Raw genomic sequence first — 18796 nt, 5'->3', positions numbered from 1 at the left:
GAGATGATCTCTCCGGGCGCCCTTTTTCTTTTTCAACCCCTTTGTGTGTGTTGGAGTCTAACGTAAGTCCAGCGATTGGCAGTTTGTTTTCCCGTGTCTTGTTTGCTTGTTGGAGTCTGACATAAGTCCAACGATTGGCAGTCGGTTTCCTGTGTGTGTGTTTGTTGGTTCGGAGTCTGATGTAAGTCCAGCGATTGGCATTCGGTTTCCAGGTTTGCCTGTTTGTGTGGAGTCTGACATAAGTCCAGCGATTGGCAGTCGGTTTCCTGTCTTTGTTTTGTTTGGCGTGCGTTAGTCGAGCTACGAGTGCTCTGATTCTTCCTCTGGTTAGAGAAGATACGTATGCATAGGATGCGACATCCTAGCGAGCACGTTTCCCCTGTCCCGAACTACGTCGACTCTGATGTCTGTGCCTGACAGACTACGTAGGCTCAGGATGCGATATCCTGCCGAGTCCCGTTTCTTTTGTCTTTCTGTGCTTTCTTTCCAGCCTCGTGCAGTTTGTGAGCAGTCTTTTAGCAACCTTATCCTTTCTTTTGTGCGTGGATCCCGTCGAGTACGACGGATGCGTAGGGGTGCTAATACCTTCCCTTCGCATAACCGACTCCCGATCCCATCCATCTCTGGTCGTGAGACCATTCCTTTCCAGGTTTACTTCGAGCGTTTCCTTTCCCTCTTTTGGGATAAATAACGCACGGTAGCGGCTCTGTTGTTCGTTTTCCCGCCGGTTTTTCGCGTAATGCGACACCTCCTGCTTACTAAACAGGTGCTCTAACCATCTGAGCTATGAAAGCTAGCTACTAAATTGTTTTATCTATTTTAGAAGATCATGTATTTTGTTTATAGTAATTTTGTTCTTATATATTATTATAGTATACAACTGTCAAAGAATAAAATTAAAATGAGAAGATAAACTCAACGAATTGAAGAGTTAAGAAAAATAGGGATATTCTTGGTTCCTCTTAAATCTTTGGTTTTCACCTCTCTTTTTTTCAAGGAAAAAAAAGACATAATTTTAGTTCCCTAAAAAACAAAAAACTAAACCATAAGACATTACAAAATATTAAAAACAATTATTTAAATCTTATTTCCAAATATATTGATCCTTCAAAGCCTTTGACTTCTAACCAATAACTATTTGTAATGTGATTTACAAGATTGTGACAAAAGTCATCTCTAACAAGTTGTAGCGGGTGATACCTAAGATTATTTTTCCTAATCAAAATAGATTTAAAGGTGGGAGGAGTACTATTGACAATACTATTATTCTTCAAGAAATATTTCATTACATGCAATCTACCACAACGGATGAATGTTTCACATTTTAGTGTTGTCATCATCGAAACCAAATATCTTTGATCATCACATTAGATAACAACTTAATCTCGAAGCATCATATCTTGATCACCAGTGATGAAGACTTCACCTAATAGTATAGTGTTTTCATCATCAAAATCAAACAGATTGTTTCAAACATCATACATACAAATATATAGATCTACATATTATGCACGACATTGGAAATTGTTGGTATCATGATGAGATGTATGTCGCAATATAAATACCAACAAGTTTTTTAAAGGAATTCCCTTGATCTTGAGCAAAAAAAATTGGTAATCTTAAGATGTATATACATTTTTGGTTTGACTTCTTTCCTTATCGAGATGATTTCTCTTGTTGTGGTTAATATGATTATCTCTCGAAAAACTTATAATTATTATTTGCTTCCACTTCTAGTTTTAATGGGAAAATATATATATAATATTTTTTTCTTTCATTGAGAGTTGAGCTCATTAGTTAGGTACAAAAACATTTTTTGGTTATTTTAGTAAAAAAAAATAGATGTTTTCGAAAGTGTGTTGTGATTTGCCTTAGTAAATTCAAGAATCAATCTTATACTTTTACAGACACAGATCACTCGATACAGACATTACGATCTTTAAGTCTTCATCTCTTTCACAACATTGAAGATCCATGATCTCGTGTACATTATATTTCACTTTAGCACTTCATTGGAACCTTGAACCTTAACCCTGATGAAGCTTGAGATGACTCTTCATGATAGACACCTTTGTCAGACACACTTCTTGATCAGAGATCTTCAATAACTTCATCTTACGCCGCTTTACATTGGGTTGACCTCACATAGCAGACTTTGATAACTTAATCTCTAAGCAACACAAATCGATCACCATAAAAGATGACAGTTTCACTTGACAATGTTGTCATCATTGAAACCAAATAACATTAATCATGACATCAGATAACAATTTAATCTATAAGCATCACATATTGGTCACCACTGATGAATATTTCACCTTATATTGTTGTCATCATTAAAACCAAATATATTAGGACCGCCCTTGGTTAGGTACAAAAACATTTTTTGGTTATTTTAGTAAAAAAAAATAGATGTTTTCGAAAGTGTGTTGTGATTTGCCTTAGTAAATTCAAGAATCAATCTTATACTTTTACAGACACAGATCACTCGATACAGACATTACGATCTTTAAGTCTTCATCTCTTTCACAACATTGAAGATCCATGATCTCGTGTACATTATCTTTCACTTTAGCACTTCATTGGAACCTTGAACCTTAACCCTGATGAAGCTTGAGATGACTCTTCATGATAGACACCTTTGTCAGACACACTTCTTGATCAGAGATCTTCAATAACTTCATCTTACGCCGCTTTACATTGGGTTGACCTCACATAGCAGACTTTGATAACTTAATCTCTAAGCAACACAAATCGATCACCATAAAAGATGACAGTTTCACTTGACAATGTTGTCATCATTAAAACCAAATAACATTAATCATGACATCAGATAACAATTTAATCTACAAGCATCACATATTGGTCACCACTAATGAATATTTCACCTTATATTGTTGTCATCATTAAAACCAAATATATTAGGACTGCCCTTGATCTTGAGGAAAAATAGTAATCTTAAGATGTACATACATTTTTGGTTTATTTCCTTTCCTTATCAAGATTATTTATCTTGTTGTGATTAATATGATTATCTCTAAACAAACGGTAATCTTTATTTGCTTCCACTTCTTATTTTAATGGAAAGTATACATAATAAAAGAATTGTTGCTTTCATTGAGAGTTGAACTCAAGACCTCCCGCTTACTAAACAGGTGCTCTAACCAACTGAGCTATGAAAGCTAGTTATAAATTTGTTTTATCTATTTTAGAAGATTATGTGTTTTGTTTATAGTAATTATGTTCTTATATATTATTATAGGATAGAATTCTCTGAGAATAAAATTAAAATGAGAAGATAAACTCAATGAATTAAGGAGTTAAGAAAAATAGGGATATTCTTAGTTCTTAAATCTTTGGTTTTCACCTCTCTTTTTTTCAAGAAAAAAAAAGACATGATTTTAGTTCTCTAATAAAAACAAAAATTTAAACCATAAGTCATTATAAATATTAACAACACTTAAGAAAACTTAGTTAAATATTATTTTCAAATATGTTGATCCTTCAAAAGCCTTTGACTTCTAACCAATAGTTATTTGTAATGTTATTTACAAGATTGTGACAAAAGTCATCTTATAGCGGATGACGCCTAAGATTATTTTTCCTAATCAAAATATATTTGAAGGTGGAAGGAGTACTATTGACAATACTATTATTCTTCAAAAAATATTTCATTCTATGGAATCTACCAAAAAAAAAATCTTTATGGTGATGAAGTTAGATCATGCAAAAGCCTATGGTAGATTGGATAAGAATTTATCAAAAAAATGTATTGGTATTTTCTATATTTCATATCAAGTAGTCAATTTTATTATGTCTTGAACTTATTCTTTCATAATGAATATTAATTGGCATGGTAGTCTATCACAAAAAAAATTCACCAATGCATAGTCTTAGACAAGGAGATCCTCTGTCTCCTTATCTTTTTGTAACTATTATGAAAAGTCTCGATAATTGCATCCTTGGTGTCATTATGGATAATTCACGGAAGTCCCTCAAGTGTCATTTAAAATCTTGAAAAACAATTTTTACTTCAAAAGAGGAGGATGTTCTTGAATTTCATAGTCTAAGGAATGTTAATCTGAGTTAGAATCCTTTGAACAAAATATAATCATATAATTAGTGAATGTGATTCTTCAAAACTTTGAAATTTGAATTCATTCAAGCAAGTCCTCCACCCCCACCAATATTTGCTCCAAAATTGTTGTATTAAGCCTCATACTACTATTAATGAAGACTTTCTCACCTTAAATTTTGTAAATGATGCATAATTTTCTATAAAATTAGCATATCATGTTTCGTTTGTTGGTGATTCTAACAGAAAGTCCTTCTTCAAATTTCAAATTCATCTAAAAGTCTAAAAGTTCTCTTATAATCCAAACTTTTCTTTGGAAGTTGTCATTTTGAACTCTTAATACAAATATTGAATTGAAGCTCCATGGTGTAACAATTTTAAACATTTCTCCATGTTATGCGCAAGTCGTTAAGACTATTATGTTGGACAAGTGACTCCTAACACAAGAGGGGAGAATTGTGTGAGTTTGAAAAATGGTGTCCAGTTAAAAAGTGTTAATAAAATTAGAGCTTAAAACAAAATTATAAAACAAACTAGTGATAAGTAGCAAAATAAAGAAATTCAAATTTATGGATATGCAACGAAAGTAAATGGCTGAAATATAAAGAGAAAAGGTAAGAGACATATGCATAAGATATTTATAGAGGTTTGTCCTAATAATTTTCCATAATTCACTCTTCGAGAATTCCTTCTTGAGAGTTTTCACTATGATGTGAGATTTTGACAGAATTTACCCACGAACCTTCCAACCGAAAATTTGAGTTTAACTACGGAGACCTCCCAACCAAGAGATTTTACCACCAGGAAAATCTCAAACCAAACAAGATTTTATAATATCTGGTTAAGATCACAAACAAAACATGATTTTTAATGACGAAGACCTCCAAACCAAGAAATTTTTTTATCAAGTTCACCTCAACAACCAAATAAGATATTTTTAATTTATTTATCACACAACTTAAAACAAACTTCTCACAATCGAGATATCACAACAATGTCTCCACACTAGAACCTAACACCTCACAGATAAAAGATTCACTCTCAAAAGCATAAAGACAAAAGTGAATAAATAAATAAATATATATATATATATATATATATATATATATATATAATTAAATGGTTTTTTATCATTCGAAAGTGTGTAGTGATTTTCCATAGTAAATTTTCAAGATTTAATCTTATACCTTTACATACCCATATCACTTGACATGGACATCACGATCTTTCACACTTCACCTCTTTCACAACTCTGAAGATTCATGATCTCGTCTATATTATCTTTGACTTTATCACTTAATTGGAACCTTGAACCTTCTACCTAATAAAGCTTGAGATGACTCTTCATTATAGGCACCATTGTCAGACACACTGTTTGATTATAGATATTCATTAACTCCACCGATGTCGCTTTACATTGAGTGTTGATCACCAAAGGCATGCTTTGATAACTTCATATCTAAGCACCATAAATTGATCACCACAACAGATGAATGCTTCACCTTATAGTGTTGTCATCATTTAAATCAAATATCCTTGACCATCACATCAGATAACAACTTAATCACCAAGCATCAGATCTTGATCACCAGTGATGAAGACTTCACCTTATAGTAAACATCATACCTATAAATATATAGAACTACACATTATTCACGACCTTAGAAATTATTGGTATCATAATGAGATATATGTGGCAATACAAATACCAACAAGTTTTCTCGAGGAATTCCATTGATCTTGAGCAAAAAGAATTTTTAAATTTAAGATGTAAATAAATTTTTGGTTTGTCTTCTTTCCTTATCGAGATGATTTATTTTGTTGTGGTTAATATGATTATCTCTCGAAAAACTTGTAATCTTTATTTGCTTCCACTTCTAGTTTTAATCGATAAATATATATAAAATACTTTTTCTTTCATTGATAGTTTAGCTCATTAGCTAGGTACAAAAACATTTTTTGGTTATTTTAATAAAAAAATTAGAGGTTTTTCGATCATTCGAAATTATGTTGTAATTTACCTTTGTAAATTCAAAAGTCAATCTTATACCTTTACAGACACATATCAGTCGACACGGATATTATGATTTTTCAATCTTCATCTCTTTCACAACTCTGAAGATTCATGATCTCGTGTACATAATATTTCACTATAGCACTTCATTGGAACCTTGAACCTTATCCCTGATGAAGCTTGAGATGACTCTTCATGATGGACACCATTATCATACACACTTCTTGATCAGAGATCTTCACTAACTCTATCGGATGCCGATTTACATTAGGTGTTGACCTCCAAATGCGAGCTTTGATAACTTAATCTCTAAGCACCACAAATTGATCACCATAAATTGATCACCACAAAAGATGACCGCTTCACCTTAAAATATTGTCATCATTGAAACCAAATAGCCTTGATCATCACATCAGATAACAATTTAATCTTCAAACATGACACCTTGGTCACCACTGATGAAGACTTCACCTAATATTGTTGTCATCATCAAAACCAAATAGAATGTCGCAAACATCATACTTGAAAATATATAGATCCAAACATTATGAACGGTCTTAGAAATTGTTGGTATCATGATGAGATATATGTGGCAATATAAATACCAACAAGTTTTCTCTAGAACTTCTCTTGATCTTGAGAAAAAAAATTAGCAGTTTTAAGATGTAAATACATTTTTAGTGTGTTTTCTTTCCTTATCGAGATGATTTCTCTTGTTGTAGTTAATATGATTATCTCTCAAAAGTATTATAATTTTTATTTTCTTTCACTTCTTGTTTTAATGGTAAATATATAGATCGTTGAAACCAAATATTGTCATCATTGAAACCAAATAGCCTCGATCATCACATCAGATAACAATTTAATCTTCAAACATGACATCTTGGAAATTTCTATGAGTTAAACAAAATAAAACGATTAAATGAAAATTAAGAAATTAAAACAAAATTCAAAAAAAAACATGGGCCATCAGATCTCCCTCATTAATTGAGGTGGCATATCTGATGGCCAAATGCGCGCTTCCACCAAATGTCACAGTCAATGTGTGTACACGTGTGTTAATCCAAAAAGAATGGTTAAGATTAAAACATGGAGAAATTATCTGATGGATAGGACCTTGCCACCACACCACCGGAGCTAAGGCTCCAGTCATCTTCTCCATTGGACCTCACCGGACTGGTCCACCATCAACCACCACCAAAATAAAAAGTAAGGATATCATTTTAAAGGAAAAATGCTCAGGAGCTCGAATCTGGCCTCCATTTCTTCCAATTCCAAGTATATTGAAAAATACATGGATTTGAAATTTGAGGTACATGATCTGAGTTGCTTCGATTTGACCTCAAAGCAACTCAATCTTTTTGTCTACACTGGTAGGACTTCAAACAACCAATAATCGAAGAATTTTTAAATTTAAGATGTAAATAAATTTTTGGTTTGTCTTCATTCCTTATCGAGATGATTTATTTTGTTGTGGTTAATATGATTATCTCTCGGAAATTATCTGATGGATAGGACCTTGCCACCACACCACCGGAGCTAGGGCTCCGGTCATCTTCTCCAATGGACCTCACCGGACTGGTCCACCATCAACCACCACCAAAATAAAAAGTAAGGATATCATTTTAAAGGAAAAATGCTCAGGAGCTCGAATCTGGCCTCCATTTCTTCCAATTCCAAGTATATTGAAAAATACATGGATTTGAAATTTGAGGTGCATGATCTGAGTTGCTTCGATTTGACCTCAAAGCAACTCAATCTTTTTGTCTACACTGGTAGGACTTCAAACAACCAATAATCGAAGAATTTTTAAATTTAAGATGTAAATAAATTTTTGGTTTGTCTTCATTCCTTATCGAGATGATTTATTTTGTTGTGGTTAATATGATTATCTCTCGGAAAACTTGTAATCTTTATTTGCTTCCACTTCTAGTTTTAATCAAAAAATATATAGATAATACTTTTTCTTTCATTGATATTTTAACTCATTGGCTAAGTACAAAAAAATTTTTTGGTTATTTTAATAAAAAAAATTAGAGGTTTTTCGACCATTCAAAATTAAGTTGTGATTTACCTTTGTAAATTCAAAAGTCAATCTTATACCTTTACAGACACATATCAGTCGACACGGATATTATGATCTTTCAATCTTCATCTCTTTCACAACTCTGAAGATTCATGATCTCGTGAATATAATATTTCACTATAGCACTTCATTGGAACCTTGAACCTTATCCTTGATGAACGTTTACAGACGCATATCAGTCGACACGGATATTATGATCTTTCAATCTTCATCTCTTTCACAACTCTGAAGATTCATGATCTCGTGTACATACTATTTCACTATAGCACTTCATTGGAACCTTGAACCTTATCCCTGATGAACCTTTACAGATTCATATTAGTCGACACGGATATTATGATCTTTCAATCTTCATCTCTTTCACAACTCTGAAGATTCATGATCTCGTGTACATACTATTTCACTATAGCACTTCATTGGAACCTTGAACCTTATCCCTGATGAAGCTTGAGAAGACTCTTCATGATGGACACCATTATCATACACACTTCTTGATCAGAGATCTTGACTAACTCTACCGGATGCCTATTTACATTAGGTGTTGACCTACAAAGGCGGACTTTGATAACTTAATCTCTAAGCACCACAAATTGATCACCATAAATTGATCACCACAAAAGATGACAACTTCACCTTAAAATATTGTCACCATTGAAACCAAATAGCCTTGATCATCACATCAGATAACAATTTAATCTTCAAACATGACATCTTGGTCACACTGATGAAGACTTCACCTTATATTATTGTCGTCATCAAAACCAAATAGAATGTCGCAAACATCATACTTGCAAATATATATATCCAAACATTACAAACGACCTTAGAAATTGTTGGTATCATGATAAGATATATGTGGCAATATAAATACCAACAAGTTTTCTCTAGCACTTCTCTTGATCTTCAGAGAAAAAATAGTCGTTTTAAGATGTACATACATTTTTAGTGTGTTTTCTTTCCTTATAGAGATGATTTCTCTTGTTGTAGTTAATATGATTATCTCTCAAAAGTATTATAATTTTTATTTGGTTTCATTGAGAGTTGAACTCAAGACCTCCCGCTTACTAAACGGGTGCTCTAACCAACTGAGCTATGAAAGCTAGTTGTTAAAATTTTTTTATGTATTTTATAAGATCATGTGTTTTAATTCAAAATATGAAACAGGGAAATATTTAAAGATTTTTGGTGAAAGACTCATATTTTTTGGATTAAAAATGAAATTTCTATGAATTAAACAAAAAAATGATTAAATGAAAATCCAGAAATTAAAATAAAATTCAAAAAAAAAACTTGGGTCATCAGATCTCCCTTATTAACTAAGATGGCAGATCTGATGGCCAAATGCGCGCTTCCACCAAATGCCACAGTCAATGCGTGTACACGTGTGGTAATTAGAAAGAATGGTTGAGATTAAAACGTTGAGAAATGATCTGATGGATAGAACCTTGCCACCATACCACCGGAGCTAGGGCTCCGGTCATCTTCTCCAATGGACCTCACCGGACTGGTCCACCATCAACCACCACCAAAATAAAAAGTAAGGATATCGTTTTAAATGAAAAATACTCAGGAGCTCGAATATGGCCTCCATTTCTTCCAATTCCAAGTATATTGAAAGATACATGGATTTGAAATTTGAGATGCATGATCTGAGTTGCTTCAATTTGACCTCAAAGCAACTCAATCTTGTTGCCTACATCGGTAGGACTTCAGACAACTAATAATCAAAGAACTTTTAAATTTAAGATGTAAATAAGTTTTTGGTTTGTCTTCTTTCCTTATCGAGATGATTTTTTTTTGTGGTTAAAATGATTATCTCTCGAAAAACTTGTAATCTTTATTTGCTTCCACTTCTAGTTTTAATCAAAAAATACATATAAAGTACTTTTTCTTTCATTGATAGTTTAGCTCATTGGCTAGGTACAAAAACATTTTTTGGTTATTTTAACAAAAATTAGAGGTTTTTCAATCTTTCGAAATTATGTTGTTATTTTCCTTTGTAAATTCAAAAGTCAATCTTATACCTTTACAGACACATATCAGTCGACACGGATATTATGATCTTTCAATCTTCATCTCTTTCACAACTCTGAAGATTCATGATCTCGTGTACATACTATTTCACTATAGCACTTCATTGGAACCTTGAACCTTATCCCTGATGAAGCTTGAGATGACTCTTCATGATGGACACCATTATCATACACACTTCTTGATCAGAGATCTTCACTAACTCTACCGGATGCCGATTTACATTAGGTGTTGACCTCCAAAGGCGGGCTTTGATAACTTAATCTCTAAGCACCACAAATTGATCACCATAAATTGATCACCACAAAAGATGACAACTTCACCTTAAAATATTGTCATCATTGAAACCAAATAACCTTGATCATCACATCAGATAACAATTTAATCTTCAAACATGACATCTTGGTCACCACTGATGAAGACTTCACCTTATATTGGTTTCGTCATCAAAACCAAATAGAATGTCCCAAACATCATACTTGCAAATATATAGATCCAAACATTATGAACGGCCTTAGAAATTTTTGGTATCATGATGAGATATATGTGGCAATTTAAATACCAACAAGTTTTCTCTAGCACTTCTCTTGATCTTGAGAGAAAAAATAGTCGTTTTAAGATGTACATACATCTTTAGTGTGTTTTCTTTCCTTATCGAGATGATTTCTCTTGTTGTAGTTAATATGATTATCTCACAAAAGTATTATAATTTTTGTTTGCTTTCATTGAGAGTTGAACTCAAGACCTCCCGCTTACTAAACGGGTGCTCTAACCAACTGAGTTTTGAAAGCTAGTTATTTAACTTTTTATGTATTTTATAAGATCATGTGTTTTAATTCAAAATATGAAAGAGGGAAATATTTAAAGATTTTTGGTTAAACACTCATATTTTTTGGATTAAAAATGAAATTTCTATGAATTAAACAAAAAAATGATTAAATGAAAATTCAGAAATTAAAATAAAATTCAAACAAAAAACATGGGTCATCAAATCTCCCTCACTAATTGAGATGGCAAATCTGATGGCCAAACGCGCGCTTCCACAAAATGCCACAGTCAATGCGTGTACATGTGTGGTAATTAGAAAGAATGATTGAGATTAAAACGTTGAGAAATGATCTGATGGATAGAACCTTGCCACCATACCACCGGAGCTAGGGCTCCGGTCATCTTCTCCAATGGACCTCACCGGACTGGTACACCATCAACCACCACCAAAATAAAAAGTAAGGATATCGTTTTAAAGGAAAAATACTCAGGAGCTCGAATATGGCCTCCATTTCTTCCAATTCCAAGAATATTGAAAGATACATGGATTTGAAATTTGAGGTGCATGATCTGAGTTGCTTCAATTTGACCTCAAAGCAACTCAATCTTGTTGCCTACATCGGTAGGACTTCAGACAACCAATAATCAAAGAACTTTTAAATTTAAGATGTAAATAAATTTTTGGTTTGTCTTCTTTCCTTATCGAGATGATTTATTTTGTTGTGGTAAATATGATTATCTCTCGAAAAACTTGTAATCTTTATTTGCTTCCACTTCTAGTTTTAATCGAAAAATACATATAAAATACTTTTTCTTTCATTGATAGTTTAGCTCATTGGCTAGGTACAAAAACATTTTTTGATTATTTAAAAAAAAAATTAGACGTTTTTCTATCATTCGAAATTATGTTGTGATTTACCTTTGTAAATTCAAAAGTCAATCTTATACCTTAACAGACACATATCAGTCGACACGGATATTATGATCTTTCAATCTTCATCTCTTTCACAACTCTGAAGATTCATGATCTCGTGTACATACTATTTCACCATAGCACTTCATTCGAACCTTGAACCTTATACCTGACGAAGCTTGAGATGACTCTTCATGATGGACACCATTATCATACACACTTCTTGATCAGAGATCTTCACTAACTCTACCGGGTGCCGATTTACATTAGGGGTTGTTTGAGGTGCATGATCTGAGTTGCTTCAATTTGACCTCAAAGCAACTCAATCTTGTTGCCTACATCGGTAGGACTTCAGACAACCAATAATCAAAGAACTTTTAAATTTAAGATGTAAATAAATTTTTGGTTTGTCTTCTTTCCTTATCGAGATGATTTATTTTGTTGTGGTAAATATGATTATCTCTCGAAAAACTTGTAATCTTTATTTGCTTCCACTTCTAGTTTTAATCGAAAAATACATATAAAATACTTTTTCTTTCATTGATAGTTTAGCTCATTGGCTAGGTACAAAAACATTTTTTGATTATTTAAAAAAAAAATTAGACGTTTTTCTATCATTCGAAATTATGTTGTGATTTACCTTTGTAAATTCAAAAGTCAATCTTATACCTTTACAGACACATATCAGTCGACACGGATATTATGATCTTTCAATCTTCATCTCTTTCACAACTCTGAAGATTCATGATCTCGTGTACATACTATTTCACCATAGCACTTCATTCGAACCTTGAACCTTATACCTGACGAAGCTTGAGATGACTCTTCATGATGGACACCATTATCATACACACTTCTTGATCAGAGATCTTCACTAACTCTACCGGGTGCCGATTTACATTAGGTGTTGACCTCCAAAGACGGGCTTTGATAACTTAATCTCTAAGCACCACAAATTGATCATCATAAAAGATGACAGCTTCACCTTAAAATATTGTCACCATTGAAACCAAATAGCCTTGATCATCACATCAGATAACAATTTAATCTTCAAACATGACATATTGGTCACCACTATATTCTTTCCTTATCGAGATGATTTCTCTTGTTGAATTTAATATGTTTATCTCTCAAAAGTATTATAATTTTTATTTGCTTTCATTGAGAGTTGAACTCAAGACCTCCCGCTTACTAAACGGGTGCTCTAACCAACTGAGCTATGAAAGCTAGTTGTTAACTTTTTTATGTATTTTATAAGATCATGTATTTTAATTCAAAATATGAAAGAGGGAAATATTTAAAGATTTTTGGTGAAAGACACATATTTTTGGGATTAAAAATGAAATTTCTATAAATTAAACAAAAAAATGATTAAATGAAAATTCAGAAGTTAAAATAAAATACAAAAAAAAAACATGGGTCATCAGATCTCCCTCATTAATTGAGATGGCAGATCTGATGGCCAAACGCGCACTTCCACCAAATGCCACAGTCAATGCGTGTACACGTGTGGTAATTAGAAAGAATGGTTGAGATTAAAACGTTGAGAAATGATCTGACGGATAGAACCTTGCCACCATACCACCGGAGCTAGGGCTCCGGTCATCTTCTCCAATGGACCTCATCGGACTGGTCCACCATCAACCACCACCAAAATAAAAAGTAAGGATATCGTTTTAAAGGAAAACTACTCAGGAGCTCGAATATGGCCTCCATTTCTTCCAATTCCAAGTATATTGAAAGATACATGAATTTGAAATTTGAGGTGCATGATCTGAGTTGCTTCAATTTGACCCCAAAGCAACTCAATCTTGTTGCCTACATCGGTAGGACTTCAGACAACAAATAATCAAAGAAATTTAAAATTTAAAATGTAAATAAATTTTTGGTTTGTCTTCTTTCCTTATCGAGATGATTTATTTTTTTGTGGTTAATATGATTATCTCTCGAAAAACTTGTAATCTTTATTTGTTTCCACTTCTAGTTTTAATCGAAAAATACATATAAAATACATTTTTTGGTTTTTTAAAAAAAAAAATAGAGGTTTTTCGATCATTCGAAATTATGTTGTGATTTACCTTTGTAAATTCAAAAGTCAATCTTATACCTTTACAGACACATATCAGTCGACACAAATATTATGATCTTTCAATCTTCATCTCTTTCACAACTCTGAAGATTCATGATCTCGTGTACATACTATTTCACCATAGCACTTCATTGGAACCTTGAACCTTATCCCTGATGAAGCTTGAGATGACTCTTCATGATGGACACCATTATCATACACACTTCTTGATCAAAGATCTTCACTAACTCTACCGGATACCGATTTACATTAGGTGTTGACCTCCAAAGGTGGGCTTTGATAACATAATTTCTAAGCACCACAAATTGATCACCATAAATTGATCACCACAAAAGATGACAACTTCACCTTAAAATATTGTCATCATTGAAATCAAATAGCCTTGATCATCACATCAAATAACAATTTAATCTTCAAACATGACATCTTGGTCACCAATGATGAAGACTTCACCTTATATTGTTGTCGTCATCAAAACCAAATAGAATGTCGCAAACATCATACTTGCAAATATATAGATCCAAACATTATGAACAGACTTAGAAATTGTTGGTATCATGATGAGATATATGTGGCAATATAAATACCAACAAGTTTTCTCTAGAACTTCTCTTGATCTTGAGAGAAAAAATAGTCGTTTTAAGATGTACATACATTTTTAGTGTGTTTTCTTTCCTTATCGAGATGATTTCTCTTGTTGTAGTTAATATGATTATCTCTCAAAAGTATTATTATTTTTGTTTGCTTTCATTGAGAGTTGAACTCAAGACCTCCCGCTTACTAAACAGGTGCTCTAACCAACTGAGCTATGAAAGCTAGTTGTTAAACTTTTTTATGTATTTTATAAGATCATGTGTTTTAATTCAAAATATGAAAGAGGGGAATATTTAAAGATTTTTGGTGAAAGACTCATATTTTTTGGATTAAAAATGAAATTTCTATGAATTAAACAAAAAATGATTAAATGAAAATTCAGAAATTAAAATAAAATTCAAAAAAAAAAACATGGGTCATCAGATCTCCCTCATTAATTGAGATGGCAGATCTGATGGCCAAACGCGTGCTTCCACCAAATGCCACAGTCAATGCGTGTACATGTGTGGTAATTAGAAAGAATGGTTGAGATTAAAACGTTGAGAAATGATCTGATGGATAGAACCTTGCCACCATACCACCGGAGCTAGGGCTCCGGTCATCTTCTCCAATGGACCTCACCGGACTGGTACACCATCAACCACCACCAAAATAAAAAGTAAGGATATCGTTTTAAAGGAAAAATACTCAGGAGCTCGAATATGGCCTCCATTTCTTCCAATTCCAAGAATATTGAAAGATACATGGATTTGAAATTTGAGGTGCATGATCTGAGTTGCTTCAATTTGACCACAAAGCAACTCAATCTTGTTGCCTACATCGGTAGGACTTCAGACAACCAATAAGCAAAGAAATTTAAAAATTAAGATGTAAATAAATTTTTGGTTTGTCTTCTTTCCTTATCGAGATGATTTATTTTGTTGTGGTAAATATGATTATCTCTCGAAAAACTTGTAATCTTTATTTGCTTCCACTTCTAGTTTTAATCGAAAAATACATATAAAATACTTTTTCTTTCATAGATAGTTTAGCTCATTGGCTAGGTACAAAAACATTTTTTGATTATTTAAAAAAAAATTAGAGGTTTTTCGATCATTCGAAATTATGTTGTGATTTACCTTTGTAAATTCAAAAGTCAATCTTATACCTTTACAGACACATATCAGTCGACACGGATATTATGATCTTTCAATCTTCATCTCTTTCACAACTCTGAAGATTCATGATCTCGTGTACATACTATTTCACCATAGCACTTCATTGGAACCTTGAACCTTATACCTATCGAAGCTTGAGATGACTCTTCATGATGCACACCATTATCATACACACTTCTTGATCAGAGATCTTCACTAACTCTACCGGGTGCCGATTTACATTAGGTATTGACCTTCAAAGACGGATGTCGCACCTCGAAAAATGGGGATACGACTTCAAAGCGAAGCGCGATCGCACGCTCGCCATGATGGACTGAACAGAGTCGCCACCGAACTTTATTTATTCCTAAAAAGGAAAGGGGAAATATCGATAAAACCCAAGACAAAACGACAATGATTATTGGTCGTCGCAACCAAATCAGGGTTCGGGAGTCGATTATGCGAGGGGAAGGTATTAGCACCCCTCACGTCCGTTGTACTCAACGGGAACCATTAGGTCAGTTGTGTGTGTTAATGTTAGTTTGAAATGTTAGGCTTTTCAGTTATTAGGTGGGAAAGAAAGAATAGAAGAGAGAAGAAATGTTTTTGGATTTTTGACGAAGGACTAAACCTAAGTTTTTTTATTAGTGGGCCTGACAAGATTTAAAAATCCTGCTCCTACGTATCTCAAAAGAGAAATCAAGGCTTACGTAGTTCTGGGTAGAAAAATGTTTGTTTGTTGGTTGATTTTAGCGAAAGCTATATTGTATTAATCGACGAGAACATTGTTTTACCCAAAACAGATGAGGAGTGGACGCATACCACACATCGAACGGATTTATAAATCTACATTCGGAAAAGCGTCACTTATCTCGACTCAACAATCGTGGTCGAAACATTGTTTTGTATCACCTTAAGACAATATATCTTTCGTTTATGAAAGAAGGTTTTTGATTAGTCGCACGGTGGCGAGAAAGAGTTTGATTGGTTGGATTTATTTTGAGTGATGGCGAGAACTTGGATGAGCGAGATATACATCTCGAATCCTAGTCTCAGGAGTGCGTGGTATACACCACGTTCCATTTCCATCTTATTTGCAAAAAATGTTTAATGAGAATTAAGTGTTTTGAATATGATTGAGAAAGGGTTTGAAGAAACCGCATTGACAATTTTAGAGGATGGCGAGAGCCAAGATAGGCGAGGCATACGTCTCGAATCTTAACCTCAGGAGTGCACGGTATACACCATGTTCCATTTCCACCTTTATTGAAAAAGTGTTAAATAAGAATTAGGTATTTTGAGTTTTATTGTGAAAATGACTTGACCCTAGATCAAGTATTGATGGACGTTTAAGAGAAATTTGAATGAGTGTTTGAGAGAAAACAAAATGGATAAATTTGGATGATGGCGAGAGCTAGGATTGGCGAGATATACATCTCGAATCCTAGTCTCAGGAGTGCGTGGTATACACCACGTTCCATTTCCATCTTTATTGAAAAGGGTCTTTAATATGAATTAATATTTTTTTGAGTTTTTGATTATGAGAAAATGGCTTGACGTTGAATCAAACGTTTGGTGAAAGTTTGAGAGAAATGGAGGGAGAAATGAATTGATTTGTTTATTGAGAAAATACTCGACATTGGATCGAGTCATATTTTTGTATTTTTGGAAATGGTTGATTTTATTCTTGTGTTAGTAGCTAACTAGACAGTCAAACAAATAAAACAGTACAAAATTATTACACATCGGGGGAGTGGGGTACATTTTGTCAAATGGGAATTCAAAATCATGAAACAATTAAATCGGGCCCAAACAACAAATAATGCAAAGTATGAGTGTAAGTGCAAGAGAAACCGGCTCATTGTAAGAAAGCCCAAGAGTAAGCTATGTGAGGTTGATGGCGATGCTTAAAAGCAATCGACTTACAAGGGTATGGAAATGGGGATTAACAACCTAAAATTAAAATAAATAGCAAGGTACTACATAGAAAAAGAAATTAAATAAAAGAATAAACATAACAAATATAAACACAAAAATATGTATTACCCAAGTATCGAACCCGCTCCCCTAAAGACCAAGAAACTACCCTCTCTCCACTAGACCACTTATGATTATTTATAATTTAAATAGCAACTTAGATATTAAACCAGAATAGATTGAAATTAAAATTAAAAACCAAAACAAAAAAAAATAGTCTGTTGGGCTACTAACTAAATGAAGGAGGAATCCCAAAAAACCCTAGCCGCCTGGCTGTTGGGTTTCCAAGTGATTGACAGATTGGGAACACAAAAACTAATTAATAAAATTGCAAAGGAAGACTAAAGTAAAAAAAAATAATGGTTTTTTATGTGGCTAACATGTTTGTTTTTTTTTAAAAAAATGGAAGCAACAGACTCTCCATCGCTCGCTCGCCCTCATCGTACTCACTATCACAATGCTCGCTCCATCTTTCGCTCTCTCAATCTCAATCGCTCTCGCGTCCTCTCAATCTCCCAATCGCTCTCGCGTCCTCTCAATCTCCCTTCTCTCAAAACCTCAATCATTCATCACCTCTCAGGTTCACGAATTTGGTTTTCAAAGAGACTTAAGTAAGAGCTCACCTTCGGCGACGACGACGGCTCAGGTAATGATTGAATCTCCTCCCTTCGCCTCTCTCAATCGGTTTCTTTTCTGATTTGGGGATTAGGATTCTTGGTTTTGAGATTTTTTTTTCGCCCCAAGGTTTTTTTTCTTTTTTCCTCCCCTTCACTGATTCGCCCTTCTCCTTTTTATGTCCTACAGATTAGGGTTTCGGATTGGTACATGGGGTTCAAAAGAGTATCTCTGTAATCTCCTTTTGATGCTCAGAATTTGGTCCATCTCGTTTGATACTACAATCTGGAAATGGTAACTCTACCTACGCACTTTCTCCAATTGTTTTGTCTTAATGCCAATTTGGGATATTTTCTGAAATTTTAACTGACTTGCCAATTGCTTTGTGTTACTGCAGTAAAAAAAAATATTGAAGATTCAAAGGCAGTTTCGATTTTGATCACAGCTTTGGATGGCTATTAGGGAGGTTTGATGGATATCATTTGGATTGAAATCCGT

General features: G+C 33.4%; 4 non-coding genes across 4 annotated transcripts; all 4 read right to left on the bottom strand.

The window, feature by feature from the left end:
* Positions 1 to 3109: 3109 nt before the first annotated feature.
* TRNAT-AGU (transfer RNA threonine (anticodon AGU)) lies at positions 3110 to 3183 on the bottom strand. Its single transcript has one exon. It is a non-coding gene; the product is annotated as a tRNA-Thr (tRNA).
* Positions 3184 to 9201: 6018 nt separating this feature from the next.
* Positions 9202 to 9275, bottom strand: TRNAT-AGU (transfer RNA threonine (anticodon AGU)). Its single transcript has one exon. It is a non-coding gene; the product is annotated as a tRNA-Thr (tRNA).
* Positions 9276 to 13040: 3765 nt separating this feature from the next.
* TRNAT-AGU (transfer RNA threonine (anticodon AGU)) lies at positions 13041 to 13114 on the bottom strand. Its single transcript has one exon. It is a non-coding gene; the product is annotated as a tRNA-Thr (tRNA).
* Positions 13115 to 14718: 1604 nt separating this feature from the next.
* On the bottom strand, positions 14719 to 14792 carry TRNAT-AGU (transfer RNA threonine (anticodon AGU)). The gene has a single exon. It is a non-coding gene; the product is annotated as a tRNA-Thr (tRNA).
* Between the last annotated feature and the right edge of the window lie 4004 nt (positions 14793 to 18796).

This window comes from Lathyrus oleraceus, chromosome 4, assembly GCF_024323335.1.
Source record: "Lathyrus oleraceus cultivar Zhongwan6 chromosome 4, CAAS_Psat_ZW6_1.0, whole genome shotgun sequence".
Lineage (NCBI taxonomy): Eukaryota > Viridiplantae > Streptophyta > Magnoliopsida > Fabales > Fabaceae > Lathyrus > Lathyrus oleraceus.
The sequence above is the reverse complement of the archived record's forward strand: the minus strand, read 5'-3'. Positions and strand labels throughout refer to the sequence as shown.